Below are 7,850 nucleotides of genomic sequence, written 5' to 3' on the forward strand. Positions count from 1 at the left end.
CCGTTAGTTAACTCGTTTGAAGTGTTTTACATTGTCTTATCAGGGCAATTTATAGCTGACTATGCGGTATAGGCTTTGCTCATTGTTGAAGGCCGTATGGTGACCTATTGTTGTTAATGTCTATGTCATTTTGGTCTTTTGTGGATAGTTGTCTTATTGGCAATCATACCACATCTCCTTTTTTATATACAAGTCCTTAATGCTGAGTTCACACGTAATTGGAATTTGATTTGCATTAACTAATTTGAATTCAAAATGTTTAACGTCTTACATCATTGCGAATTGGATAAAAAAAAGAAGAATGGGTGAACGTGATTAGCGAATTCGATTCGCATTCAATTAGAATTCAATTCGAATTTAACGTGCGTGTGAACGAGGCATAAGAGGTAGATCCATTTAGACAGGTTTTAGGGAGAAGAAAATTTGTTGAAATACTTAATTTCAATAAAGTATCTCTATGGTGCTGTTCTACATGAAATTTTCAACTGAACAAATAGAAATATTAAGTTTCTTTAAGTGACTTTTAGAATAATTGAATTTCTGCTCTTACAAATTAATCAAGATGGTTTGCGTTAAAAAATACCAGGTTAAAAAAAAAGTTATTTGGAAATGATGAATATTCTTAAATATAAAGTTTTATAAAATTAATGAAAATTGAATGAGAAATGTATTCAAAATATAATTGATATAAATTTTGTTTTATTCATATTATGAAATATATGAATGTACTTTTCCTATAATGTGACATACAATATTTGTACATAATGTTATCTAAATTTTATTTTCTTATTTGTGCTTGTATTTACTGTTATACAGAGAGTTATATCTTGAAAGTGCTACCTTGATTATTTCAGTTTTTATAAAAGTGTTAAACAAAACTGTTACATATTTCCTTAAATTTTCTTCATTTGTATCAATGGTTATTTTTCCATCTAATTTCTCTGGTATAAGATGGTTTGATATTATATTAGTTGTATATTTGTTGAGCTTTTTGAAAATCTACTTCAGAGCTTAGGGACGATTATCAAATTAGAATAGTTTCCATAAGATGGGGGTTAATATATATATATGATAAATTCTGATTATAGAATTGATGTACTTGAGTAAGTAGTGTGGGGTTGAATACTGTGCAAAGCAATACAGATGAATGCTTTAAAAAAGACATAGGGAAATGTTAATCTTGTCAACTAGGCTGTAAAGATCCAATTTTCCCATGAAACTTTTAAAAGATGTAAAAAATCACTGTAAAATAAAAGTGTTTTTCTGGTAATTAAATTAAATGAATCAAATATATTAGATGTTTCTCACATTTTCCAGTGTGAGAATCTTATTAAATACCTATTTTACAGAGATTTATGCACTAAATAGATTGTCATACATATCAGAATGTAGAGAAATATAAAAGGATTTAAGTTTTTTATATGTTCTGTGAAATTAATTGTATTGTAGTTTATTACCATGCAGTATATTTATAATGATCCTTGCTGTTGCAGTGGTTAAGTTACTTTACAAGAACCCTCAGGAATGTGGCTTTGGTATACTCTGTGAAGGAATCCTGATCTTTTTCAACAACAATTATTTTTATTTACAATTTTTATAGAAACATTTAGTCCTCGAAATTAGTACAAGACCAATGTCCAGTGAATTTATGTTAATTTTGTAAGTTTGATAAATTTGAAAAATCTTCAATACTATCCTGTAAATGCCAAAACCCAGCCCTGGGTTTCTTATAATGAATGAACAGTACTGGATTGTTTTTGAAAAGTTGTACCTATTTCATACATATTGAAGCTTAAAAAACTCCTTAATGGTAGTAAAAAATGGCATAAATCTAGGAAGAATTCTAAAATGTTAGCACTGTTTGTACACCACGAAAAAGTCTTTGACCTCTGTACAAATTGTACAGATGTAATAAACTGTTTAAGTTATAAAATTTTGTGAATTTTGTCTCCTACGAAAGAAAATATAATACCTTGAATTTATAAACTTTTGTTCCATTTTAATTTTTCTAGATTTCCTAGAATTAGAGAAATATTTATTTGGATATTGAATGAAGTACAAATTTTCTGTTACTAAAGAAGTAAAAGATAATAAAATGGAGAATGGAAATGGGGAATGTGTCAAAAAGACATTAACCCGACCATAGAACAGACAACAGCAGAAGGTTACCAAGAGGTCTTCAATGTAGCGAGAAATTCCTGCACCCGTAGGCGTCCTTTAGCTGGCCCCTAAACAAAAACCATTAAGTCTGGTACCTTTAATATTAGTTATACTTTACAGGCTTTAAATTTGACTCAATGTTAAAACGACTCTTTAAATATTTTGCCAACTTTAAATTCACACCTGTTGATAAAGTAAGTTTTTTGTTGTCATTGAAATTTGTAAAAAAATATGTACTTGAAAACTTTCAAATAAATTCAAAAGATTTTATTCATTTTTAATGGGGAAAAGGTTAATTCTGTGAAAGCTGGTTCAAAGTTCTTTTCCAAAGAAATTTTTTGGAAGAACTCAGGATTACATAACATAATTAGACCAAGGTTTATCATCTCACTTCTTGTATTTTAAATGGGGGGATAAAATCAAGTTTTTTTTCTGTTTCAATACTGATAACCAGATAGTAACCTAAAGCAAACAATTAAAGTTTACAAATCGTTTTAAATAAATTTATTTTATACATTGAAGTATAAAGTTTAACATCTTAGGTTGTAACTTTTAATTTAAAATTGTTGTATAGAATTAAATCCCTGTTATATAAAATGTTTTGCAATATAAATATTGATATTATGTATTAAAATATACATTGTATTGAAAAGTAGCAAGAAGTAGAAATGTGCAAAAAGTTCATTTCTAAAGTAGTAATTAATTGCTTCTGGTTTATGGTTCTTTTACTTTATAACTACGTTTTTTTTTACCATTTGCACCTTTATAAAAATCAGGGAAAAAAAGTCAAGCTTTGTACTCGATGCTGTTTGGAATTTCGTTATCAATTGACAATGTAAAAATATCATCGTCAGTATTGAATGCATTTCTAGGCTGTGATTTCCACATTAATTTTTCCTCTGCTGCATGAATGGTAATCTTTTATACATGCATATAATTTGCATACCAATATATCTAATAAGTTCAAATAAAATTATAATTGGCTTGATAAAATGAAATCGATTTTGCAGATATTTATTTTTGACATTCCAAAAAATATGTTGACTATGAATAATCCTTCAAAGTTTAAAAGCCACTTTGTGCTGTAACCAAAGCAATGACTGTCTGAAACTCGAAAGTTAAGTGTGTAAATATTTAGTTAATATTATTTGTCATAAAACTCTTGTGTTCATTTTTAATGTTCAATATTTACACTTTGTACAAATTTTAAATATTGTTGATATTTATTAAACTCTCTCGTTATGTACATTTTGTATATAGATATTTATATATAGAAGGCATTTGATGTTATATTTATGCCTGTAAATTTGATATATATGAGAAGTAGTTGGTGTTATATTCTATATATAATTGTTATCACATGAGAAACTGTTACAGGTATACATATATATGTCATGTGTAATTACTGGAAAAAGTGCTATTTGTGAACTGAATAAAACGGTATTAAGAAGTTTTGTGCAGTCTCCAAAAAATTGGGACCAATTTTAAGTTACTGTATATTCAGAAACTATTGCATGCATTTATTATTGCAATTTTGTCATTTTAGTCTAAATTGCAATTTTAATTTTTGTGATATTGAGAAAAATCTTGTTCAATTCATATAAAAAAAATCAAAATGCGAATTTAAATTATTGCGATAGATCCCTGTTGCATTTTAGTAATAATAAAACAACGCAATAATTTAATTTTTCGCATTGTAATAATTTCTGAATTTATAGTAGTACTGTAAATACAGAAATTAGTGCAATTTTGTCATTTGAGACTAAAATGCAATTGAAATTTTGGTGACTTTGAGAAAATCCTTTTTAATTACTATAAAAAGTTTCAAAAATGCGAGTTGAAATTATTGCGATAATAACCCAATCGCATTTTTCGCATAATTTCTAGATTTTAAAGTAGTTGTTTAAGATTTTGAAAAAGTAAACTACTCAGATTTTCTTTTTGAAAGATATGTTTATACTGTTCCCAAAGGTAAATAACTCTTATAAAACTTTCCTCTTTTAAAAGGTTGAAGAGTTGTCTTACATTATTGATAACATTTTCTTTCCTTTTCTATTTGTTAATTTAATATATTCATTTTCGAGATCAAGAGTGTCATTAAAAGTGCTGTCTGCTTTAGTATGAGTCTTTTGCTATTTATTGTGTGGAGAACCATTTGTGTTATTTATATAACTGTCTGCTTAAGTATGCGACTCTCATAAGTTAATGTATGGTGAACCATTCATGTCATTTATAGCAGTGTCTGCTTTAGTATGTGTCTCTCATTATTTAATGTATGGTGAACAATTCATGTCATTTATAGCAGTGTCTGCTTTAGTATGTGTCTCTCATGATTTAATGTATGGTGAACCATTCAGGTCATTTATAGAAGTGTCTGCTTTAGTATGTGTCTCTCATTATTTAATGTATGGTGAACCATTCATGTCATTTATAGCAGTGTCTGCTTTAGTATGTGTCTCTCATAATTTACTGTATGGTGAACATTTCATGTTATTTATAGCAGTTTCTGTGATATTTTTTCAGTATTAGAAAGCTATTAGATCTTGTTTGTTATTGCTGACTAAATTATTGTTTTGATAGAAGCATTGTTTTCATTAAAACTGTCAAAATATTTTATTGTTTCTTAAATTTGTTATATTTCCATTTATTTCAACATGAATCAGTTTATTTAACTGATCCATTCAAATTATGTAAGCCCTCTGCTCACACAATATTTCTGTGTTCCAAGAACTATGAAATCAGCGTTAAAATCCTTATTTTGCATTTAATTTTGAAAGTTTACCCAATGAATATGTTTCAAGTTGTGACCACAACTTGATGGTCATCTTCTGTGACCATAAATCTAACCTGATATGGGCAGGATGATTAACTAACAGACAGACAGACCCAGATGTACAGGCTGGTTAACCTAATGCTCCTTACTTTTGTAGGCTCAACATCCCTTTTTGCAAATTTATATTAAAAAAGGATTCGTTTCTCAAGACAACTGAAGTAACACATAATAACAACTTTCCATTATTTATTTAAATGCCATTTTAATTAAATTCAGCTAAAGACAAACAAGAGTGCACACACTGATATGTCTTGCCTTCTATACTTACCATGGGTTTTAGATTGATGAATCTAAGTATGAAGCTTTGCTACCACACAAACTTAATATGATCCAAGGAAAGAGGCCAAAGTCAGATAGACCAAACTGGGAAAACATGTACACCTTAAAATCATTCCATACACCAAACATGCTGTAAATATAGTTGACCTACTGCATAAGATATCTAAGAAACAAACTTACACAAAAAATGTTATCATTGATCATTAGACCATGAAAGTAAGGATAAGGTCAGATGAATCCTGTGAGACAGATATGCACACCTTATAATCTTACATGCTTTAAATATAGTTGACCTATCGCATATAGTTTCTATGAAACAAACTTAACCAGGACATCTAAAGATTGACCAATGAACAATGAAAATTATGTCATGGTCAGATGACAATTGCCGGACTCATTGCTTATAATATAAGATAATCGGACCAAAGAACTTTTTTTTTTTAAATGTAAATCATGTTTTATTAATAGTTGTTCACCAAAGAACTTAACATAAGCAAAAACTGTAAAAATGAGGTTAAGGTCAAATGAAACATGCCAGACTGACATGTAAATCATAAGATATTTTCATACACCAAATACAGTTGACCTATTGCACAGCATTAGAAAAACAGACCTAAATACAAATCTTAACTTAAACCACTGAACCATGAAAATGAGGCCAAGGTCACATAGCTCCTGCAAGTTGTACATGTACACCTTACAATCATTCCATATACCACATATATTAGACCTATTGCTTATAGTATCAGAGATACAGACTTTATCACGAAAACTTAACCTTATTGACCGATCCACAAAATGAGGTTGAGGTCAAGTGAAAACTGTGACAGACATGATGACCTTGCAAGGTACACACATACCAAATATAGTTATCCTATTACTCATAATAAGTGAGAAAATAAGAATACTAATTTTTCAAATAGTCCCTGAACCATGAAAATTAGGTGAATGACCATATTCACACAACAGTCGGACACTTAATAATATAAGGCATCTATACAAAGTATGAAGGAATTAGGTCTTCTACCTTCCAAAATATAAAGCTTTTAAGAAGTTAGGTAACACTGCCAGATCACTTTCCCAAGGGAGAGTAGTCACTGCTACTAGACAAAAAAAATCCAATTGATATTTTTAACCTGTGTAACAGTAGTTTAACGTATAGTTTAGTATGAGTGTGTCTGAAATGGACCTAGCTATTAGATAGCAGAGTGATATCAAAGTCTAGCCTCGATTAAATGCTTGTTAGAATAAAGCAAGGCCGTAACTACCCTTGAGGCAAGTGAGGCAATTGCCTCACTAAAATTTCGACACTGATAATTTTTTTATGCATAATATATATAAATATAATAATCAATTGTTGTTGTCTCAACATTTATTTGATTTTCTATAACTTGTCATCATTCCTTTTAAACTCTTCTTCTTGGATGTAACTCGGCATCTCAACGGGTGATGTTTCTCGATATCATTAGCCTAGTAACGATAATCATCATGGATCTCTAGTTTAAAACAGGCTCATGCAGAAAAAGGAAAAGCGACATTGAAGGTAAAGAAGGAATAATTCTAGTAAACTATTTTTTTAACAGATTCTGAGTACTGCATATAACTTCACTGGAACGATTCAAAACGATAAGTAGACTGACAAATCAAGTACTGATTTTCGGAAAATAGCAGTCCTGTCTGCGTATTCATTTCTCTGTTTCACCAACTTTTGACAAATCAAGTACTGGGCATCGCATGTGGGCAGTTCTGTCTGCCGTATTAATTTCATGAACTTTAATCCTTCTCTTTACAGATCAATAAAATATAAATAATATGAAACATGCATGGATTAATTTTCATCCATATTATTTTAAACTTAAAAATTAAATAAATATCCCACATTCCAATTGATATCATTGAGAAATGGTAGAACCTTTAACACAGAATTTTGTCTTTACTTATTCGGGACTACAGAATTTCGTTTCTTTATATTCGGGGTTTCGGAATCGGACACCCTAACCCCTAAATTTATAGATTCTGGAACTAAAATACCACCAACTATTTCCAGAATAATTTGAAATTACGGGCCTACATGTTAACTTCAATAATCCATTCCAATTCCCCTGTATCATATATACTTACTCTATTGATAAAATCATTTACATGTATCTTATCTCATTCTATCCCTAGTTTGTTTACCCTTTGTCAGCATAAAAGCGAGTTTAATATTTTGTAACTGCGACTGTATGATGGTGCTTACAGAAAAGCTTAATTCCCTTTTGCAAACAAAACTGTTACTTCCGATGCTGCTACCGAATGAGAGACATTGGTGAAGATTATCCCCACTTAATTCCAGGTGGCGCTGTGGTAGATCAGGTCCAACAACATCTGTTTGTATGATAAGAAAGCCAGCATGCATTCATTGTCACATATGATACACAAATATGTGTATGCTGATAAATCTGAATTAAAATAAATTGTGTTGTTTTATTTTTATTTCATTCACTATTTAGTATATTAATGATAAATGTGTCAAATTTTGAATACATTCCCTCAGTGACTTACTTTACTTTACTTAGTATAGAAAGTCCCTGCTTGC

This window comes from Mytilus trossulus, chromosome 10 (assembly GCF_036588685.1).
Source record: "Mytilus trossulus isolate FHL-02 chromosome 10, PNRI_Mtr1.1.1.hap1, whole genome shotgun sequence".
Taxonomy (NCBI): Eukaryota; Metazoa; Mollusca; class Bivalvia; order Mytilida; family Mytilidae; genus Mytilus; species Mytilus trossulus.